Here is a 22,375-nt window from a genome sequence, read left to right on the forward strand (position 1 = left end):
AAAGATGACCTTCTATGGCTAAGCATACTAAACATGATACAACAACAACAATTACTAATTTATCTGGCAATATATTACTGAAAAGTCGAAACTCAGTGATTCTACAAGGTAAACGCTCACCTGACCTGTTAGAAAAAAATAAATAGGAATAGAGATAGAATAAAAGTAACCCGAAAACTCAGTGATTCTGAATTTTCTGATCTTGACATTCAAATTTGCCAAATTTGTTTGTTTACTATAATTTAACAAAAGGCATTAAACGATATATCAAAACGATGCATGAAGTGTGGAGTTGTTAGTGCATTCCAAGTATATCTGTCCAGTAGGAGTGAAGTGTGGAGTTGATATAATTTAAAGATTGAGAAGAGGTAGGGCCAAAGCAGTAAAAGAATGTAACTTTTCAAGTTTCTAGGATTACAAAAAGGTATTATAAAAAAAAACTGCTAATGCCATGACGTAAATTGTTGAAAGCGCCTCCATAAAAGCCAAACTAAGCAATGAAGTACCTTGTATTTTATGCCTAACCTAACCTAACCTACATGATTTTTAATTGTCTTAATCATTATCTCACATCAGTTCAAATGAAATGATTCATTTAAGAGGAATCATGCCATATCGAGATTTGATCATTGATTGATACAATTTTTATTTTGGTTAATTGTTGAATAGGCTAGAATGAAATAACAATGGTTTTGGAGAGATAGTCGGTGTGGAAGTAAACCAACATTTCTATTGGCAAATAGGAGGTTTACAAGTGTTGACAGACGGCTAGAATTTCTTCGAATATGTTGTAGAATTCATTTAAGACATGAGCGAAACTTAAAACTGATAAGATTTAGGTGCGCTTTTACAACGGAGAATCATACGGTTTCTTTATGAGGAGTTAAATGATATAAATACTACTGCTGAATCATTGATCCTAGTTCCCTATCAAGTAGCACCACCAATAACGCCTGGCCATCCAAATTCCCTTTTGATTCCAAGTGCAACTGACCTTGAATATTCTTTAAGCCCCTAGTGATGGATCGACCTGGTACCTAAAGGTTGGTTTCAAATTTAGATTTATGGCTTATATTGGTTGACCTTCAATAGCGCTTGGGTGATTTTGAAATCTTAGGATACAATGATGTATATATATTATGATTGATATCGCGAAGGTAAAGGGACTCTAAACCGCAACGTTAGCTTGGTAGGATAGGGGTATAGTTGACGTCGATTCATCATTTTTAACATCAATAATTCAAAACCAAACGTGAAACTTTGTTTTCATTCCGATTCTTTATGCAATATGGATAGATTTACGAATTTAAAGACTAAACAAAAAAATTTACGATGTATGACATTTCACGTGGTCAATTAATTAATTTATTGACCGAAATATATGATTAAATTAGGCAGGATTGTAGAAAAAGAAATGGTTGAATCAAAATAATTCCTTCTTAATTTGCAATTTTGTTAGAGGGTACTATGAATGTTCTACCATGTTCCATTTACACACTAAAGGAGTGATACAAGATATAAGGTGTGCAGTTAAGCCAACATTTCTATTTGCAAATAAGGGGTTTCAAAGTGCAAGCCCAAGTACTTATAACATCTCAGGTGGTAGTTGCTAACTTACTAGGTTCAGTCGATATAGTCGTTCAGAATCATTGATCCTATTTCCCTATCGAGCAGCAGCACCTGTTAAAAACGAAGAGAAGAATTCTCAATTTATCCTAAGATCCGCTTTTGTCCGATCCATGTCATAGATCTGATAAAAGCCAGACTAACCAATCAAGTACCTCGTATTTTACTGTGGAGGCACTTTCAGCAATTTATTGCTTATTGCTTTATTGTGTATTTTACCTACTTGATAGCTTAATCTGGCTTTTATGGAGGCACTTTCAACAATATATTTCTGTAGTGTAATTTAAATATAATAAATATTAATATCGTACACATATTTCGCTTGCTCTTTTTTTCTTTGTACACTATATCATACATATCATCAATAAATATATTTATATAAATCATGTTCCGCAAGCATTGGAATACGATTCATGGGCTTACCTAATTTTGAATTTAAATCTTAGATATTTAGAGCCTTATTTTGTTATTTATTTGTATTCAAAGTTACTCAAAGATGACCTTCTATGGCTAAGCATACTAAACATGATACAACAACAACAATTACTGATTTATCTGCCAATATATTACTGAAAAGTCGAAACTCAGTGATTCTACAAGGTAAACGCTCACCTGACCTGTTAGAAAAAAATAAATAGGAATAGAGATAGAATAAAAGTAACCCGAAAACTCAGTGATTCTGAATTTTCTGATCTTGACATTCAAATTTGCCAAATTTGTTTGTTTACTATAATTTAACAAAAGGCATTAAACGATATATCAAAACGATGCATGAAGTGTGGAGTTGTTAGTGCATTCCAAGTATGTCTGTCCAGTAGGAGTGAAGTGTGGAGTTGATATAATTTAAAGATTGAGAAGAGGTAGGGCCAAAGCAGTAAAAGAATGTAACTTTTCAAGTTTCTACGATTACAAAAAGGTATTATCAAATAAAACTGCTAATGCCATGACGTAAATTGTTGAAAGCGCCTCCATAAAAGCCAAACTAAGCAATGAAGTACCTTGTATTTTATGCCTAACCTAACCTAACCTACATGATTTTTAATAGTCTTAATCATTATCTCACATCAGTTCAAATGAAATGATTCATTAAAGAGGAATCATGCCATATCGAGATTTGATCATTGATTGATACAATTTTTATTTTGGTTAATTGTTGAATAGGCTAGAATGAAATAACAATGGTTTTGGAGAGATAGTCGGTGTGGAAGCAAACCAACATTTCTATTGGCAAATAGGAGGTTTACAAGTATTGACAAACGGCTAGAATTTCTTCGAATATGTTGTAGAATTCATTTAAGACATGAGCGAAACTTAAAATTGATAAGATTTAGGTGCGCTTTTACAACGGAGAATCATACGGTTTCTTTATGAGGAGTTAGTTGCACCTATGAATGATATAAATACTACTGCTGAATCATTGATCCTAGTTCCCTATCAAGTAGCACCACCAATAACGCCTGGCCATCCAAATTCCCTTTTGATTCCAAGTGCAACTGACCTTGAATATTCTTTAAGCCCCTAGTGATGGATCGACCTGGTACCTAAAGGTTGGTTTCAAATTTAGATTTATGGCTTATATTGGTTGACCTCTAATAGTTCTTGGGTGATTTTGAATTCTTAGGATACAATGATGTATATATATTATGATTGATATCGCGAAGGTAAAGGGACTCTAAACCGCAACGTTAGCTTGGTAGGATAGGGGTATAGTTGACGTCGATTCATCATTTTTAACATCAATAATTCAAAACCAAACGTGAAACTTTGTTTTCATTCCGATTCTTTATGCAATATGGATAGATTTACGAATTTAAAGACTAAACGAAAAAATTTACGATGTATGACATTTCACGTGGTCAATTAATTAATTTATTGACCGAAATATATGATTAAATTAGGCAGGATTGTAGAAAAAGAAATGGTTGAATCAAAATAAATCCTTCTTAATTTGCAATTTTGTTAGAGGGTACTATGAATGTTCTACCATGTTCCATTTACACACTAAAGGAGTGATACAAGATATAAGGTGTGCAGTTAAGCCAACATTTCTATTTGCAAATAAGGGGTTTCCAAGTGCAAGCCCAAGTACTTATAACATCTCAGGTGGTAGTTGCTAACTTACTAGGTTCAGTCGATATAGTCGTTCAGAATCATTGATCCTATTTCCCTATCGTGCAGCAGCACTTGTTAAAAACAAAGAGAAGAATTCTCAATTTATCCTAAGATCCGCTTTTGTCCGATCCACGTCATAGATCTGATAAAAGCCAGACTAACCAATCAAGTACCTCATATTTTACTGTGGAGGCACTTTCAGCAATTTATTGCTTATTGCTTTATTGTGTATTTTACCTACTTGATAGCTTAATCTGGCTTTTATGGAGGCACTTTCAACAATATATTTCTGTAGTGTAATTTAAATATAATAAATATTAATATCGTACACATATTTCGCTTGTTCTTTTTTTCTTTGTACACTATATCATACATATCATCAATAAATATATTTATATAAATCATGTTCCGCAAGCATTGGAATACGATTCATGGGCTTACCGAATTTTGACTTTAAATCCTAGATATTTAGAGCCTTATTTTGTTATTTATTTGTATTCAAAGTTACTCAAAGATGACCTTCTATGGCTAAGCATACTAAACATGATACAACAACAACAATTACTAATTTATCTGCCAATATATTACTGAAAAGTCGAAAACTCAGTGATTCTACAAGGTAAACGCTCACCTGACCTGTTAGAAAAAAATAAATAGGAATAGAGATAGAATAAAAGTAACCCGAAAACTCAGTGATTCTGAATTTTCTGATCTTGACATTCAAATTTGCAAAATTTGTTTGTTTACTATAATTTAACAAAAGGCATTAAACGATATATCAAAACGATGCATGAAGTGTGGAGTTGTTAGTGCATTCCAAGTATGTCTGTCCAGTAGGAGTGAAGTGTGGAGTTGATATAATTTAAAGATTGAGAAGAGGTAGGGCCAAAGCAGTAAAAGAATGTAACTTTTCAAGTTTCTAGGATTACAAAAAGGTATTATCAAATAAAACTGCTAATGCCATGACGTAAATTGTTGAAAGCGCCAACATAAAAGCCAAACTAAGCAATGAAGTACCTTGTATTTTATGCCTAACCTAACCTAACCTACATGATTTTTAATTGTCTTAATCATTATCTCAAATCAGTTCAAATGAAATGATTCATTAAAGAGGAATCTTGCCATATCGAGATTTGATCATTGATTGGTACAATTTTTATTTTGGTTAATTGTTGAATAGGCTAGAATGAAATAACAATGGTTTTGGAGAGATAGTCGGTGTGGAAGCAAACCAACATTTCTATTGGCAAATAGGAGGTTTACAAGTGTTGACAGACGGCTAGAATTTCTTCGAATATGTTGTAGAATTCATTTAAGACATGAGCGAAACTTAAAATTGATAAGATTTAGGTGCGATTTTACAACGGAGAATCATACGGTTTCTTTATGAGGAGTTAGTTGCACCTATGAATGATATAAATACTACTGCTGAATCATTGATCCTAGTTCCCTATCAAGTAGCACCACCAATAACGCTTGGCCATCCAAATTCCCTTTTGATTCCAAGTGCAACTGACCTTGAATATTCTTTAAGCCCCTAGTGATGGATCGACCTGGTACCTAAAGGTTGGTTTCAAATTTAGATTTATGGCTTATATTGGTTGACCTTCAATAGCTCTTGGGTGATTTTGAAATCTTAGGATACAATGATGTGTATATATTATGATTGATATCGCGAAGGTAAAGGGACTCTAAACCGCAACGTTAGCTTGGTAGGATAGGGGTATAGTTGACGTCGATTCATCATTTTTAACATCAATAATTCAAAACCAAACGTGAAACTTTGTTTTCATTCCGATTCTTTATGCAATATGGATAGATTTACGAATTTAAAGACTAAACGAAAAAATTTACGATGTATGACATTTCACGTGGTCAATTAATTAATTTATTGACCGAAATATATGATTAAATTAGGCAGGATTGTAGAAAAAGAAATGGTTGAATCAAAATAATTCCTTCTTAATTTGCAATTTTGTTAGAGGGTACTATGAATGTTCTACCATGTTCCATTTACACACTAAAGGAGTGATACAAGATATAAGGTGTGCAGTTAAGCCAACATTTCTATTTGCAAATAAGGGGTTTCCAAGTGCAAGCCCAAGTACTTATAACATCTCAGGTGGTAGTTGCTAACTTACTAGGTTCAGTCGATATAGTCGTTCAGAATCATTGATCCTATTTCCCTATCGAGCAGCAGCACCTGTTAAAAACAAAGAGAAGAATTCTCAATTTATCCTAAGATCCGCTTTTGTCCGATCCATGTCATAGATCTGATAAAAGCCAGACTAACCAATCAAGTACCTCGTATTTTACTGTGGAGGCACTTTCAGCAATTTATTGCTTATTGCTTTATTGTGTATTTTACCTACTTGATAGCTTAATCTGGCTTTTATGGAGGCACTTTCAACAATATATTTCTGTAGTGTAATTCAAATATAATAAATATTAATATCGTACACATATTTCGCTTGCTCTTTTTTTCTTTGTACACTATATCATACATATCATCAATAAATATATTAGTATAAATCATGTTCCGCAAGCATTGGAATACGATTCATGGGCTTACCTAATTTTGAATTTAAATCTTAGATATTTAGAGCCTTATTTTGTTATTTATTTGTATTCAAAGTTACTCAAAGATGACCTTCTATGGCTAAGCATACTAAACATGATACAACAACAACAATTACTAATTTATCTGCCAATATATTACTGAAAAGTCGAAAACTCAGTGATTCTACAAGGTAAACGCTCACCTGACCTGTTAGAAAAAAATAAATAGGAATAGAGATAGAATAAAAGTAACCCGAAAACTCAGTGATTCTGAATTTTCTGATCTTGACATTCAAATTTGCCAAATTTGTTTGTTTACTATAATTTAACAAAAGGCATTAAACGATATATCAAAACGATGCATGAAGTGTGGAGTTGTTAGTGCATTCCAAGTATGTCTGTCCAGTAGGAGTGAAGTGTGGAGTTGATATAATTTAAAGATTGAGAAGAGGTAGGGCCAAAGCAGTAAAAGAATGTAACTTTTCAAGTTTCTAGGATTACAAAAAGGTATTATCAAATAAAACTGCTAATGCCATGACGTAAATTGTTGAAAGCGCCTCCATAAAAGCCAAACTAAGCAATGAAGTACCTTGTATTTTATGCCTAACCTAACCTAACCTACATGATTTTTAATTGTCTTAATCATTATCTCACATCAGTTCAAATGAAATGATTCATTAAAGAGGAATCATGCCATATCGAGATTTGATCATTGATTGATACAATTTTTATTTTGGTTAATTGTTGAATAGGCTAGAATGAAATAACAATGGTTTTGGAGAGATAGTCGGTGTGGAAGCAAACCAACATTTCTATTGGCAAATAGGAGGTTTACAAGTGTTGACAGACGGCTAGAATTTCTTCGAATATGTTGTAGAATTCATTTAAGACATGAGCGAAACTTAAAATTGATAAGATTTAGGTGCGCTTTTACAACGGAGAATCATACGGTTTCTTTATGAGGAGTTAGTTGCACCTATGAATGATATAAATACTACTCCTGAATCATTGATCCTAGTTCCCTATCAAGTAGCACCACCAATAACAATTGGCCATCCAAATTCCCTTTTGATTCCAAGTGCAACTGACCTTGAATATTCTTTAAGCCCCTAGTGATGGATCGACCTGGTACCTAAAGGTTGGTTTCAAATTTAGACTTATGGCTTATATTGGTTGACCTTCAATAGCTCTTGGGTGATATGACATTTCACGTGGTCAATTAATTAATTTATTGACCGAAATATATGATTAAATTAGGCCGGATTGTAGAAAAAGAAATGGTTGAATCAAAATAATTCCTTCTTAATTTGCAATTTTGTTAGAGGGTACTATGAATGTTCTACCATGTTCCATTTACACACTAAAGGAGTGATACAAGATATAAGGTGTGCAGTTAAGCCAACATTTCTATTTGCAAATAAGGGGTTTCCAAGTGCAAGCCCAAGTACTTATAACATCTCAGGTGGTAGTTGCTAACTTACTAGGTTCAGTCGATATAGTCGTTCAGAATCATTGATCCTATTTCCCTATCGAGCAGCAGCACCTGTTAAAAACAAAGAGAAGAATTCTCAATTTATCCTAAGATCCGCTTTTGTCCGATCCATGTCATAGATCTGATAAAAGCCAGACTAACCAATCAAGTACCTCGTATTTTACTGTGGAGGCACTTTCAGCAATTTATTGCTTATTGCTTTATTGTGTATTTTACCTACTTGATAGCTTAATCTGGCTTTTATGGAGGCACTTTCAACAATATATTTCTGTAGTGTAATTTAAATATAATAAATATTAATATCGTACACATATTTCGCTTGCTCTTTTTTTCTTTGTACACTATATCATACATATCATCAATAAATATATTAGTTTAAATCATGTTCCGCAAGCATTGGAATACGATTCATGGGCTTACCTAATTTTGAATTTAAATCTTAGATATTTAGAGCCTTATTTTGTTTTTTATTTGTATTCAAAGTTTCTCAAAGATGACCTTCTATGGCTAAGCATACTAAACATGATACAACAACAACAATTACTAATTTATCTGCCAATATATTACTGAAAAGTCGAAAACTCAGTGATTCTACAAGGTAAACGCTCACCTGACCTGTTAGAAAAAAATAAATAGGAATAGAGATAGAATAAAAGTAACCCGAAAACTCAGTGATTCTGAATTTTCTGATCTTGACATTCAAATTTGCGAAATTTGTTTGTTTACTATAATTTAACAAAAGGCATTAAACGATATATCAAAACGATGCATGAAGTGTGGAGTTGTTAGTGCATTCCAAGTATGTCTGTCCAGTAGGAGTGAAGTGTGGAGTTGATATAATTTAAAGATTGAGAAGAGGTAGGGCCAAAGCAGTAAAAGAATGTAACTTTTCAAGTTTCTAGGATTACAAAAAGGTATTATCAAATAAAACTGCTAATGCCATGACGTAAATTGTTGAAAGCGCCTCCATAAAAGCCAAACTAAGCAATGAAGTACCTTGTATTTTATGCCTAACCTAACCTAACCTACATGATTTTTAATTGTCTTAATCATTATCTCACATCAGTTCAAATGAAATGATTCATTAAAGAGGAATCATGCCATATCGAGATTTGATCATTGATTGATACAATTTTTATTTTGGTTAATTGTTGAATAGGCTAGAATGAAATAACAATGGTTTTGGAGAGATAGTCGGTGTGGAAGTAAACCAACATTTCTATTGGCAAATAGGAGGTTTACAAGTGTTGACAGACGGCTAGAATTTCTTCGAATATGTTGTAGAATTCATTTAAGACATGAGCGAAACTTAAAATTGATAAGATTTAGGTGCGCTTTTACAACGGAGAATCATACGGTTTCTTTATGAGGAGTTAGTTGCACCTATGAATGATATAAATACTACTGCTGAATCATTGATCCTAGTTCCCTATCAAGTAGCACCACCAATAACGCTTGGCCATCCAAATTCCCTTTTGATTCCAAGTGCAACTGACCTTGAATATTCTTTAAGCCCCTAGTGATGGATCGACCTGGTACCTAAAGGTTGGTTTCAAATTTAGATTTATGGCTTATATTGGTTGACCTTCAATAGCTCTTGGGTGATTTTGAAATCTTAGGATACAATGATGTATATATATTATGATTGATATCGCGAAGGTAAAGGGACTCTAAACCGCAACGTTAGCTTGGTAGGATAGGGGTATAGTTGACGTCGATTCATCATTTTTAACATCAATAATTCAAAACCAAACGTGAAACTTTGTTTTCATTCTGATTCTTTATGCAATATGGATAGATTTACGAATTTAAAGACTAAACGAAAAAAATTACGATGTATGACATTTCACGTGGTCAATTAATTAATTTATTGACCGAAATATATGATTAAATTAGGCAGGATTGTAGAAAAAGAAATGGTTGAATCAAAATAATTCCTTCTTAATTTGCAATTTTGTTAGAGGGTACTATGAATGTTCTACCATGTTCCATTTACACACTAAAGGAGTGATACAAGATATAAGGTGTGCAGTTAAGCCAACATTTCTATTTGCAAATAAGGGGTTTCCAAGTGCAAGCCCAAGTCCTTATAACATCTCAGGTGGTAGTTGCTAACTTACTAGGTTCAGTCGATATAGTCGTTCAAAATCATTGATCCTGTTTCCCTATCGAGCAGCAGCACCTGTTAAAAACAAAGAGAAGAATTCTCAATTTATCCTAAGATCCGTTTTTGTCCGATCCATGTCATAGATCTGATAAAAGCCAGACTAACCAATCAAGTACCGCGCATTTTACTGTGGAGGCACTTTCAACAATTTATTGCTTATTGCTTTATTGTGTATTTTACCTACTTGAGAGCTTAATCTGGCTTTTATGGAGGCACTTTCAACAATATATTTCTGTAGTGTAATTTAAATAAAATAAATATTAATATCGTACACATATTTCGCTTGCTCTTTTTTTCTTTGTACACTATATCATACATATCATCAATAAATATATTTATATAAATCATGTTCCGCAAGCATTGGAATACGATTCATGGGCTTACCTAATTTTGAATTTAAGTCTTAGATATTTAGAGCCTTATTTTGTTATTTATTTGTATTCAAAGTTACTCAAAGATGACCTTCTATGGCTAAGCATACTAAACATGATACAACAACAACAAATTACTAATTTATCTGCCAATATATTACTGAAAAGTCGAAAACTCAGTGATTCTACAAGGTAAACGCTCACCTGACCTGTTAGAAAAAAATAAATAGGAATAGAGATAGAATAAAAGTACCTTGAAAACTCAGTGATTCTGAATTTTCTGATCTTGACATTCAAATTTGCCAAATTTGTTTGTTTACTATAATTTAACAAAAGGCATTAAACGATATATCAAAACGATGCATGAAGTGTGGAGTTGTTAGTGCATTCCAAGTATGTCTGTCCAGTAGGAGTGAAGTGTGGAGTTGATATAATTTAAAGATTGAGAAGAGGTAGGGCCAAAGCAGTAAAAGAATCTAACTTTTCATGTTTCTAGGATTACAAAAAGGTATTATCAAATAAAACTGCTAATGCCATGACGTAAATTGTTGAAAGCGCCTCCATAAAAGCCAAACTAAGCAATGAAGTACCTTGTATTTTATGCCTAACCTAACCTACCCTACATGATTTTTAATTGTCTTAATCATTATCTCGCATCAGTTCAAATGAAATGATTCATTAAAGAGGAATCATGCCATATCGAGATTTGATCATTGATTGATACAATTTTTATTTTGGTTAATTGTTGAATAGGCTAGAATGAAATAACAATGGTTTTGGAGAGATAGTCGGTGTGGAAGCAAACCAACATTTCTATTGGCAAATAGGAGGTTTACAAGTGTTGACAGACGGCTAGAATTTCTTCGAATATGTTGTAGAATTCATTTAAGACATGAGCGAAACTTAAAATTGATAAGATTTAGGTGCGCTTTTACAACGGAGAATCATACGGTTTCTTTATGAGGAGTTAGTTGCACCTATGAATGATATAAATACTACTGCTGAATCATTGATCCTAGTTCCCTATCAAGTGGCACCACCAATAACGCTTGGCCATCCAAATTCCCTTTTGATTCCAAGTGCAACTGACCTTGAATATTCTTTAAGCCCCTAGTGATGGATCGACCTGGTACCTAAAGGTTGGTTTCAAATTTAGATTTATGGCTTATATTGGTTGACCTTCAATAGCTCTTGGGTGATTTTGAAATCTTAGGATACAATGATGTATATATATTATGATTGATATCGCGAAGGTAAAGGGACTCTAAACCGCAACGTTAGCTTGGTAGGATAGGGGTATAGTTGACCTCGATTCATCATTTTTAACATCAATAATTCAAAACCAAACGTGAAACTTTGTTTTCATTCCGATTCTTTATGCAATATGGATAGATTTACGAATTTAAAGACTAAACGAAAAAATTTACGATGTATGACATTTCACGTGGTCAATTAATTAATTTATTGACCGAAATATATGATTAAATTAGGCAGGATTGTAGAAAAAGAAATGGTTGAATCAAAATAATTCCTTCTTAATTTGCAATTTTGTTAGAGGGTACTATGAATGTTCTACCATGTTCCATTTACACACTAAAGGAGTGATACAAGATATAAGGTGTGCAGTTAAGCCAACATTTCTATTTGCAAATAAGGGGTTTCCAAGTGCAAGCCCAAGTACTTATAACATCTCAGGTGGTAGTTGCTAACTTACTAGGTTCAGTCGATATAGTCGTTCAGAATCATTGATCCTATTTCCCTATCGAGCAGCAGCACCTGTTAAAAACAAAGAGAAGAATTCTCAATTTATCCTAAGATCCGCTTTTGTCCGATCCATGTCATAGATCTGATAAAAGCCAGACTAACCAATCAAGTACCTCGAATTTACTGTGGAGGCACTTTCAGTAATTTATTGCTTATTGCTTTATTGTGTATTTTACCTACTTGATAGCTTAATCTGGCTTTTATGGAGGCACTTTCAACAATATATTTCTGTAGTGTAATTCAAATATAATAAATATTAATATCGTACACATATTTCGCTTGCTCTTTTTTTCTTTGTACACTATATCATACATATCATCAATAAATATATTTATATAAATCATGTTCCGCAAGCATTGGAATACGATTCATGGGCTTACCTAATTTTGAATTTAAATCTTAGATATTTAGAGCCTTATTTTGTTATTTATTTGTATTCAAAGTTACTCAAAGATGACCTTCTATGGCTAAGCATACTAAACATGATACAACAACAACAATTACTAATTTATCTGCCAATATATTACTGAAAAGTCGAAAACTCAGTGATTCTACAAGGTAAACGCTCACCTGACCTGTTAGAAAAAAATAAATAGGAATAGAGATAGAATAAAAGTAACCCGAAAACTCAGTGATTCTGAATTTTCTGATCTTGACATTCAAATTTGCCAAATTTGTTTGTTTACTATAATTTAACAAAAGGCATTAAACGATATATCAAAACGATGCATGAAGTGTGGAGTTGTTAGTGCATTCCAAGTATGTTTGTCCAGTAGGAGTGAAGTGTGGAGTTGATATAATTTAAAGATTGAGAAGAGGTAGGGCCAAAGCAGTAAAAGAATGTAACTTTTCAAGTTTCTAGGATTACAAAAAGGTATTATCAAATAAAACTGCTAATGCCATGACGTAAATTGTTGAAAGCGCCTCCATAAAAGCCAAACTAAGCAATGAAGTACCTTGTATTTTATGCCTAACCTAACCTAACCTACATGATTTTTAATTGTCTTAATCATTATCTCACATCAGTTCAAATGAAATGATTCATTAAAGAGGAATCATGCCATATCGAGATTTGATCATTGATTGATACAATTTTTATTTTGGTTAATTGTTGAATAGGCTAGAATGAAATAACAATGGTTTTGGAGAGATAGTCGGTGTGGAAGCAAACCAACATTTCTATTGGCAAATAGGAGGTTTACAAGTGTTGACAGACGGCTAGAATTTCTTCGAATATGTTGTAGAATTCATTTAAGACATGAGCGAAACTTAAAATTGATAAGATTTAGGTGCGCTTTTACAACGGAGAATCATACGGTTTCTTTATGAGGAGTTAGTTGCACCTATGAATGATATAAATACTACTGCTGAATCATTGATCCTAGTTCCCTATCAAGTAGCACCACCAATAACGCTTGGCCATCCAAATTCCCTTTTGATTCCAAGTGCAACTGACCTTGAATATTCTTTAAGCCCCTAGTGATGGATCGACCTGGTACCTAAAGGTTGGTTTCAAATTTAGATTTATGGCTTATATTGGTTGACCTTCAATAGCTCTTGGGTGATTTTGAAATCTTAGGATACAATGATGTATATATATTATGATTGATATCGCGAAGGTAAAGGGACTCTAAACCGCAACGTTAGCTTGGTAGGATAGGGGTATAGTTGACGTCGATTCATCATTTTTAACATCAATAATTCAAAACCAAACGTGAAACTTTGTTTTCATTCCGATTCTTTATGCAATATGGATAGATTTACGAATTTAAAGACTAAACGAAAAAATTTACGATGTATGACATTTCACGTGGTCAATTAATTAATTTATTGACCGAAATATATGATTAAATTAGGCAGGATTGTAGAAAAAGAAATGGTTGAATCAAAATAATTCCTTCTTAATTTGCAATTTTGTTAGAGGGTACTATGAATGTTCTACCATGTTCCATTTACACACTAAAGGAGTGACACAGGATATAAGGTGTGCAGTTAAGCCAACATTTCTATTTGCAAATAAGGGGTTTCCAAGTGCAAACCCAAGTACTTATAACATCTCAGGTGGTAGTTGCTAACTTACTAGGTTCAGTCGATATAGTCGTTCAGAATCGTTGATCCTATTTCCCTATCGAGCAGCAGCACCTGTTAAAAACAAAGAGAAGAATTCTCAATTTATCCTAAGATCCGCTTTTGTCTGATCCATGTCATAGATCTGATAAAAGCCAGACTAACCAATCAAGTACCTCGTATTTTACTGCGGAGGCACTTTCAGCAATTTATTGCTTATTGCTTTATTGTGTATTTTACCTACTTGATAGCTTAATCTGGCTTTTATGGAGGCACTTTCAACAATATATTTCTGTAGTGTAATTTAAATATAATAAATATTAATATCGTACACATATTTCGCTTGCTCTTTTTTTCTTTGTACACTATATCATACATATCATCAATAAATATATTTATATAAATCATGTTCCGCAAGCATTGGAATACGATTCATGGGCTTACCTAATTTTGAATTTAAATCTTAGATATTTAGAGCCTTATTTTGTTATTTATTTGTATTCAAAGTTACTCAAAGATGACCTTCTATGGCTAAGCATACTAAACATGATACAACAACAACAATTACTAATTTATCTGCCAATATATTACTGAAAAGTTGAAAACTCAGTGATTCTACAAGGTAAACGCTCACCTGACCTGTTAGAAAAAAATAAATAGGAATAGAGATAGAATAAAAGTAACCCGAAAACTCAGTGATTCTGAATTTTCTGATCTTGACATTCAAATTTGCCAAATTTGTTTGTTTACTATAATTTAACAAAAGGCATTAAACGATATATCAAAATGATGCATGAAGTGTGGAGTTGTTAGTGCATTCCAAGTATGTCTGTCCAGTAGGAGTGAAGTGTGGAGTTGATATAATTTAAAGATTGAGAAGAGGTAGGGCCAAAGCAGTAAAAGAATGTAACTTTTCAAGTTTCTAGGATTACAAAAAGGTATTATCAAATAAAACTGCTAATGCCATGACGTAAATTGTTGAAAGCGCCTCCATAAAAGCCAAACTAAGCAATGAAGTACCTTGTATTTTATGCCTAACCTAACCTAACCTACATGATTTTTAATTGTCTTAATCATTATCTCACATCAGTTCAAATGAAATGATTCATTAAAGAGGAATCATGCCATATCGAGATTTGATCATTGATTGATACAATTTTTATTTTGGTTAATTGTTGAATAGGCTAGAATGAAATAACAATGGTTTTGGAGAGATAGTCGGTGTGGAAGTAAACCAGCATTTCTATTGGCAAATAGGAGGTTTACAAGTGTTGACAGACGGCTAGAATTTCTTCGAATATGTTGTAGAATTCATTTAAGACATGAGCGAAACTTAAAATTGATAAGATTTAGGTGCGCTTTTACAACGGAGAATCATACGGTTTCTTTATGAGGAGTTAGTTGCACCTATGAATGATATAAATACTACTGCTGAATCATTGATCCTAGTTCCCTATCAAGTAGCACCACAAATAACGCTTGGCCATCCAAATTCCCTTTTGATTCCAAGTGCAACTGACCTTGAATATTCTTTAAGCCCCTAGTGATGGATCGACCTGGTACCTAAAGGTTGGTTTCAAATTTAGATTTATGGCTTATATTGGTTGACCTTCAATAGCTCTTGGGTGATTTTGAAATCTTAGGATACAATGATGTATATATATTATGATTGATATCGCGAAGGTAAAGGGACTCTAAACCGCAACGTTAGCTTGGTAGGATAGGGGTATAGTTGACGTTGATTCATCATTTTTAACATCAATAATTCAAAACCAAACGTGAAACTTTGTTTTCATTCCGATTCTTTATGCAATATGGATAGATTTACGAATTTAAAGACTAAACGAAAAAATTTACGATGTATGACATTTCACATGGTCAATTAATTAATTTATTGACCGAAATATATGATTAAATTAGGCAGGATTGTAGAAAAAGAAATGGTTGAATCAAAATAATTCCTTCTTAATTTGCAATTTTGTTAGAGGGTACTATGAATGTTCTACCATGTTCCATTTACACACTAAAGGAGTGATACAAGATATAAGGTGTGCAATTAAGCCAACATTTCTATTTGCAAATAAGGGGTTTCCAAGTGCAAGCCCAAGTACTTATAACATCTCAGGTGGTAGTTGCTAACTTACTAGGTTCAGTCGATATAGTCATTCAGAATCATTGATCCTATTTCCCTATCGAGCAGCAGCACCTGTTAAAAACAAAGAGAAGAATTCTCAATTTATCCTAAGATCCGCTTTTGTCCGATCCATGTCATAGATCTGATAAAAGCCAGACTAACCAATCAAGTACCTCGTATTTTACTGTGGAGGCACTTTCAGCAATTTATTGCTTATTGCTTTATTGTGTATTTTACCTACTTGATAGCTTAATCTGGCTTTTATGGAGGCACTTTCAACAATATATTTCTGTAGTGTAATTCAAATATAATAAATATTAATATCGTACACATATTTCGCTTGCTCTTTTTTTCTTTGTACACTATATCATACATATCATCAATAAATATATTTATATAAATCATGTTCCGCAAGCATTGGAATACGATTCATGGGCTTACCTAATTTTGAATTTAAATCTTAGATATTTAGAGCCTTATTTTGTTATTTATTTGTATTCAAAGTTACTCAAAGATGACCTTCTATGGCTAAGCATACTAAACATGATACAACAACAACAATTACTAATTTATCTGCCAATATTTTACTGAAAAGTCGAAAACTCAGTGATTCTACAAGGTAAACGCTCACCTGACCTGTTAGAAAAAAATAAATAGGAATAGAGATAGAATAAAGGTAACCCGAAAACTCAGTGATTCTGAATTTTCTGATCTTGAAATTCAAATTTGCCAAATTTGTTTGTTTACTATAATTTAACAAAAGGCATTAAACGATATATCAAAACGATGCATGAAGTGTGGAGTTGTTAGTGCATTCCAAGTATGTCTGTTCAGTAGGAGTGAAGTGTGGAGTTGATATAATTTAAAGATTGAGAAGAGGTAGGGCCAAAGCAGTAAAAGAATGTAACTTTTCAAGTTTCTAGGATTACAAAAAGGTATTATCAAATAAAATTGCAATGCCATGACGTAAATTGTTGAAAGCGCCTCCATAAAAGCCAAACTAAGCAATGAAGTACCTTGTATTTTATGCCTAACCTAACCTACATGATTTTTAATTGTCTTAATCATTATCTCACATCAGTTCAAATGAAATGATTCATTAAAGAGGAATCATGCCATATCGAGATTTGATCATTGATTGATACAATTTTTATTTTGGTTAATTGTTGAATAGGCTAGAATGAAATAACAATGATTTTGGAGAGATAGTCGGTGTGGAAGTAAACCAACATTTCTATTGGCAAATAGGAGGTTTACAAGTGTTGACAGACGGCTAGAATTTCTTCGAATATGTTGTAGAATTCATTTAAGACATGAGCGAAACTTAAAATTGATAAGATTTAGGTGCGCTTTTACAACGAAGAATCATACGGTTTCTTTTTGAGACTCCGCAAAAAGAAACCGTGTGATTCTTCGTTGTAAAAGCGCACCTAAATTTTAAGTTGCACCTATGAATGATATAAATACTACTGCTGAATCATTGATCCTAGTTCCCTATCAAGTAGCACCACCAATAACGCTTGGCCATCCAAATTCCCTTTTGATTCCAAGTGCAACTGACCTTGAATATTCTTTAAGCCCCTAGTGATGGATCGACCTGGTACCTAAAGGTTGGTTTCAAATTTAGATTTATGGCTTATATTGGTTGACCTTCAATAGCTCTTGGGTGATTTTGAAATCTTAGGATACAATGATGTATATATATTATGATTGATATCGCGAAGGTAAATGGACTCTAAACCGCAACGTTAGCTTGGTAGGATAGGGGTATAGTTGACGTCGATTCATCATTTTTAACATCAATAATTCAAAACCAAACGTGAAACTTTGTTTTCATTCCGATTCTTTATGCAATATGGATAGATTTACGAATTTAAAGACTAAACGAAAAAATTTACGATGTATGACATTTCACGTGGTCAATTAATTAATTTATTGACCAAAATATATGATTAAATTAGGCAGGATTGTAGAAAAAGAAATGGTTGAATCAAAATAATTCCTTCTTAATTTGCAATTTTGTTAGAGGGTACTATGAATGTTCTACCATGTTCCATTTACACACTAAAGGAGTGACACAGGATATAAGGTGTGCAGTTAAGCCAATATTTCTATTTGCAAATAAGGGGTTTCCAAGTGCAAGCCCAAGTACTTATAACATCTGAGGTGGTAGTTGCTAACTTACTAGGTTCAGTCGATATAGTCGTTCAGAATCATTGATCCTATTTCCCTATCGAGCAGCAGCGCCTGTTAAAAACAAAGAGAAGAATTCTCAATTTATCCTAAGATCCGCTTTTGTCCGATCCATGTCAATGATCTGATAAAAGCCAGACTAACCAATCAAGTACCTCGTATTTTACTGTGGAGGCACTTTCAGCAATTTATTGCTTATTGCTTTATTGTGTATTTTACCTACTTGATAGCTTAATCTGGCTTTTATGGAGGCACTTTCAACAATATATTTCTGTAGTGTAATTTAAATATAATAAATATTAATATCGTACACATATTTCGCTTGCTCTTTTTTTCTTTGTACACTATATCATACATATCATCAATAAATATATTTATATAAATCATGTTCCGCAAGCATTGGAATACGATTCATGGGCTTACCTAATTTTGAATTTAAATCTTAGATATTTAGAGCCTTATTTTGTTATTTATTTCTATTCAAAGTTACTCAAAGATGACCTTCTATGGCTAAGCATACTAAACATGATACAACAACAACAATTACTAATTTATCTGCCAATATATTACTGAAAATTCGAAAACTCAGTGATTCTACAATGTAAACGCTCACCTGACCTGTTAGAAAAAAATAAATAGGAATAGAGATAGAATAAAAGTAACCCGAAAACTCAGTGATTCTGAATTTTCTGATCTTGACATTCAAATTTGCCAAATTTGTTTGTTTACTATAATTTAACAAAAGGCATTAAACGATATATCAAAACGATGCATGAAGTGTGGAGTTGTTAGTGCATTCCAAGTATGTCTGTCCAATAGGAGTGAAGTGTGGAGTTGATATAATTTTAAGATTGAGAAGAGGTAGGGCCAAAGCAGTAAAAGAATGTAACTTTTCAAGTTTCTAGGATTACAAAAAGGTATTATCAAATAAAACTGCTAATGCCATGACGTAAATTGTTGAAAGCGCCTCCATAAAAGCCAAACTAAGCAATGAAGTACCTTGTATTTTATGCCTAACCTAACCTAACCTACATGATTTTTAATTGTCTTAATCATTATCTCACATCAGTTCAAATGAAATGATTCATTAAAGAGGAATCATGCCATATCGAGATTTGATCATTGATTGATACAATTTTTATTTTGGTTAATTGTCGAATAGGCTAGAATGAAATAACAATGGTTTTGGAGAGATAGTCGGTGTGGAAGTAAACCAACATTTCTATTGGCAAATAGGAGGTTTACAAGTGTTGACAGACGGCTAGAATTTCTTCGAATATGTTGTAGAATTCATTTAAGACATGAGCGAAACTTAAAATTGATAAGATTTAGGTGCGCTTTTACAACGGAGAATCATACGGTTTCTTTATGAGGAGTTAGTTGCACCTATGAATGATATAAATACTACTGCTGAATCATTGATCCTAGTTCCCTATCAAGTAGCACCACCAATAACGCTTGGCCATCCAAATTCCCTTTTGATTCCAAGTGCAACTGACCTTGAATATTCTTTAAGCCCCTAGTGATGGATCGACCTGGTACCTAAAGGTTGGTTTCAAATTTAGATTTATGGCTTATATTGGTTGACCTTCAATAGCTCTTGGGTGATTTTGAAATCTTAGGATACAATGATGTATATATATTATGATTGATATCGCGAAGGTAAAGGGATTCTAAACCGCAACGTTAGCTTGGTAGGATAGGGGTATAGTTGACGTCGATTCATCATTTTTAACATCAATAATTCAAAACCAAACGTGAAACTTTGTTTTCATTCCGATTCTTTATGCAATATGGATAGATTTACTAATTTAAAGACTAAACGAAAAAATTTACGATGTATGACATTTCACGTGGTCAATTAATTAATTTAGTGACCGAAATATATGATTAAATTAGGCAGGATTGTAGAAAAAGAAATGGTTGAATCAAAAAAATTCCTTCTTAATTTGCAATTTTGTTAGAGGGTACTATGAATGTTCTACCATGTTCCATTTACACACTAAAGGAGTGATACAAGATATAAGGTGTGCAGTTAAGCCAACATTTCTATTTGCAAATAAGGGGTTTCCAAGTGCAAGCCCAAGTACTTATAACATCTCAGGTGGTAGTTGCTAACTTACTAGGTTCAGTCGATATAGTCGTTCAGAATCATTGATCCTATTTCCCTATCGAGCAGCAGCGCCTGTTAAAAACAAAGAGAAGAATTCTCAATTTATCCTAAGATCCGCTTTTGTCCGATCCATGTCATAGATCTGATAAAAGCCAGACTAACCAATCAAGTACCTCGTATTTTACTGTGGAGGCACTTTCAGCAATTTATTGCTTATTGCTTTATTGTGTATTTTACCTACTTGATAGCTTAATCTGGCTTTTATGGAGGCACTTTCAACAATATATTTCTGTAGTGTAATTCAAATATAATAAATATTAATATCGTACACATATTTTGCTTGCTCTTTTTTTCTTTGTACACTATATCATACATATCATCAATAAATATATTTATATAAATCATGTTCCGCAAGCATTGGAATACGATTCATGGGCTTACCTAATTTTGAATTTAAATCTTAGATATTTAGAGCCTTATTTTGTTATTTATTTGTATTCAAAGTTACTCAAAGATGACCTTCTATGGCTAAGCATACTAAACATGATACAACAACAACAATTACTAATTTATCTGCCAATATATTACGGAAAAGTCGAAAACTCAGTGATTCTACAAGGTAAACGCTCACCTGACCTGTTAGAAAAAAATAAATAGGAATAGAGATAGAATAAAAGTAACCCGAAAACTCAGTGATTCTGAATTTTCTGATCTTGACATTCAAATTTGCCAAATTTGTTTGTTTACTATAATTTAACAAAAGGCATTAAACGATATATCAAAACGATGCATGAAGTGTGGAGTTGTTAGTGCATTCCAAGTATGTATGTCCAGTAGGAGTGAAGTGTGGAGTTGATATAATTTAAAGATTGAGAAGAGGTAGGGCCAAAGCAGTAAAAGAATGTAACTTTTCAAGTTTCTAGGATTACAAAAAGGTATTATCAAATAAAACTGCTAATGCCATGACGTAAATTGTTGAAAGCGCCTCCATAAAAGCCAAACTAAGCAATGAAGTACCTTGTATTTTATGCCTAACCTAACCTAACCTACATGATTTTTAATTGTCTTAATCATTATCTCACATCAGTTCAAATGAAATGATTCATTAAAGAGGAATCATGCCATATCGAGATTTGATCATTGATTGATACAATTTTTATTTTGGTTAATTGTTGAATAGGCTAGAATGAAATAACAATGGTTTTGGAGAGATAGTCGGTGTGGAAGTAAACCAACATTTCTATTGGCAAATAGGAGGTTTACAAGTGTTGACAGATGGCTAGAATTTCTTCGAATATGTTGTAGAATTCATTTAAGACATGAGCGAAACTTAAAATTGATAAGATTTAGGTGCGCTTTTACAACGAAGAATCATACGGTTTCTTTATGAGGAGTTAGTTGCACCTATGAATGATATAAATACTACTGCTGAATCATTGATCCTAGTTCCCTATCAAGTAGCACCACCAATAACGCTTGGCCATCCAAATTCCCTTTTGATTCCAAGTGCAACTGACCTTGAATATTCTTTAAGCCCCTAGTGATGGATCGACCTGGTACCTAAAGGTTGGTTTCAAATTTAGATTTATGGCTTATATTGGTTGACCTTCAATAGCTCTTGGGTGATTTTGAAATCTTAGGATACAATGATGTATATATATTATGATTGATATCGCGAAGGTAAAGGGACTCTAAACCGCAACGTTAGCTTGGTAGAATAGGGGTATAGTTGACGTTGATTCATCATTTTTAACATCAATAATTCAAAACCAAACGT

The sequence above is a fragment of the Nuphar pumila genome, chromosome 15, assembly GCF_984573655.1.
Source record: "Nuphar pumila chromosome 15, dmNupPumi1.hap1.1, whole genome shotgun sequence".
NCBI classification, from domain to species: Eukaryota; Viridiplantae; Streptophyta; class Magnoliopsida; order Nymphaeales; family Nymphaeaceae; genus Nuphar; species Nuphar pumila.